This window comes from Schistocerca serialis, unplaced genomic scaffold (genome assembly GCF_023864345.2).
Source record: "Schistocerca serialis cubense isolate TAMUIC-IGC-003099 unplaced genomic scaffold, iqSchSeri2.2 HiC_scaffold_1173, whole genome shotgun sequence".
Lineage (NCBI taxonomy): Eukaryota > Metazoa > Arthropoda > Insecta > Orthoptera > Acrididae > Schistocerca > Schistocerca serialis.
In genome coordinates, this window is record NW_026047374.1 from 307,501 (window position 1) to 310,000 (window position 2,500).

Genomic DNA, 2,500 nt, shown 5'->3' on the forward strand with positions numbered 1-2,500 from the left:
TACCTTAACCTAACCCATATTGTACCTTAACCTAACCTATATTGCGCCTTAACCTAACCCATATTGTACCTTAACCTAACCTATATTGCGCCTTAACCTAACCTATATTGCGCCTTAACCTAACCTATATTGCGCCTTAACCTAACCTATATTGCGCCTTAACCTAACCTATATTGCGCCTTAACCTAACCTATATTGCGCCTTAACCTAACCCACGTTGCGCCTTAACCTAACCCACGTTGCGCCTTAACCCAACCCACGTTGCGCCTTAACCTAACCCACGTTGCGCCTTAACCCAACCCACGTTGCGCCTTAACCCAACACACGTTGGGCCTTAACCTGCTCTGTAATTGTCATACGACGCGTTAAATTAGTGTAGTGTTGCCTAACTGCAACCCCCGCAATATAGTTTGCTACTCGCACTGCCCGGTCCCCAGAGTATCGCTTCATGTTAAACACCTTGCAGCTATACACTGTAATGCGGACGGCAGCAGGACGTACATGCTCAATGCCCTTCGCAGTTGTTCATTGGCATTCGCATGGCGAAGCACAGCCTACGTTGTGGTACGGCTTGTGTCAACTGTCCGCTGATGTTGTACGTCCAAATCACACACTGTACTGCACATTGGTCCTCATGTACTGAATGATACATCGTGGTACATGTGTGACCGTACCACGACTGCGCCAACAACGGCGAACCATACGGTCCAAATATTGTGCACTCAGCTACGTGTCGTCTCCCTATAAGAGCTGGATTGCAGTATGGTATGCCGTGGATGGCGATCACCATGAGCCGTCTGTTGATGTAGTGGCGCGTGTTGTCAGACGTAGTCGTCTCTTCTCACACACCGTGATAGCATGGTGCACTGCGTTCCACATCTGCGACATGCGACAGAGGCCGGTTGACAGTCGTTCGCGCAATGGACATCGCATACGTACGGGGGCCACCTTCCACGTGTTCGCGAAGCGTGCACATGTTGTTGCGTGTATGTGGGCAGACATAGTGTGTCGTGACACCTGACACAGGCATGCAACAATCGTTGAATTTGCAAATGGCGATGGACGTCTACGTTTGCTGGTGACGTTACGCAAATGAAGAACTGGTAAACCGTTGTGGTGCGGTTGTTCTCGCTAGAGGTGAATCAGTGATGGCGACGATCGGTTGAGCTACCAACCGGTTGTTTCAGCGATACCCACCATGCCCACGAACGTGAATGGCATGTGGGTGTGAAGCGATACGCGGCGGTGGCTGGGTGGGACCGTCCCCGGCCGGTGAGGGGGGGCCTCCCGGCGTGCTGGCCGCGCGGTGCGTGGGCGCACGCGCTACAGCCGGCTGGTGGGGGCGGCCAGTGGCAGGCGCGCCGGCCGACGGAGGCGGCAGGCGGCGCAGCTGCGCGCCGGCGCACCCTGCACGCGGCGCCGTGCGGCCAAAGTAGGTCCTCGCGGGCCCGGTGCGAAGCGCGGTGGACATCTGCAGTGTGCTGGTCCGATTGAGGACTGTGTGCGCTGAGGATGCGCCGCCGCCCGGCGCTCGGCGCCGCGACGCCGTCTGCTGCTCGGTCGCCTCTGCGGTTCTCGCAGGTGGATTGTATCGCAGCTGTGCGGACGTGTTGGCGCGTGCGCTGTGCTGGGAGAGTTCGCTTCGGCACCCAAGTGGGGCTTTTGTCCTTCTGTGGCGCTGGCGTTGGAGCTGCCGGCCACCGTAGGTGGCGCGTGTTGTCTCCCGCCGGCAATGCCACGACAGCACGCTCCCGGGCCTCTGTCGGCAGCGGCAAGCTCAGTTGGGAGCACGGGTGGTCGCACCTAAAGCGTCTACTCGCCAAACTCCGGGCGATTGCGCCTCTCTCGAACCCGACCAAGTACTTAGGACGGCGCTGCGCGCCGCCGGGACCTGAGAGGGTTTCGAGGTGTATTGTGCAGGGGAGCTCAGCCTCCTCCTGTTTGCAGAATAATTGAGCGGACGCTTGCGTGTTCGCGCGGGCTCCCGGGACACACTCCCGGGCGGCCGGCTGCTCAGCTCTAGTTGACGCAGCTCCCTGGTTGATCCTGCCAGTAGTCATATGCTTGTCTCAAAGATTAAGCCATGCATGTCTCAGTACAAGCCGCATTAAGGTGAAACCGCGAATGGCTCATTAAATCAGTTATGGTTCCTTAGATCGTACCCACGTTACTTGGATAACTGTGGTAATTCTAGAGCTAATACATGCAAACAGAGTCCCGACCAGAGATGGAAGGGACGCTTTTATTAGATCAAAACCAATCGGTCGGCTCGTCCGGTCCGTTTGCCTTGGTGACTCTGAATAACTTTGGGCTGATCGCACGGTCCTCGTACCGGCGACGCATCTTTCAAATGTCTGCCTTATCAACTGTCGATGGTAGGTTCTGCGCCTACCATGGTTGTAACGGGTAACGGGGAATCAGGGTTCGATTCCGGAGAGGGAGCCTGAGAAACGGCTACCACATCCAAGGAAGGCAGCAGGCGCGCAAATTACCCACTCCC

At 56.7% G+C, this 2,500-nt stretch overlaps 1 non-coding gene across 1 annotated transcript in view; it reads left to right on the top strand.

Annotated features, from left to right (window-relative positions):
* The first annotated feature begins 2,033 nt into the window (after positions 1-2,033).
* The window catches only part of LOC126433707 (small subunit ribosomal RNA), a 1,910-nt gene continuing 1,443 nt past the window's right edge, over positions 2,034-2,500 (top strand). Inside the window, exon 1 of the ribosomal RNA XR_007578688.1 lies at positions 2,034-2,500. This exon is cut by the window's right edge and continues 1,443 nt beyond it. This is a non-coding gene — a ribosomal RNA (small subunit ribosomal RNA).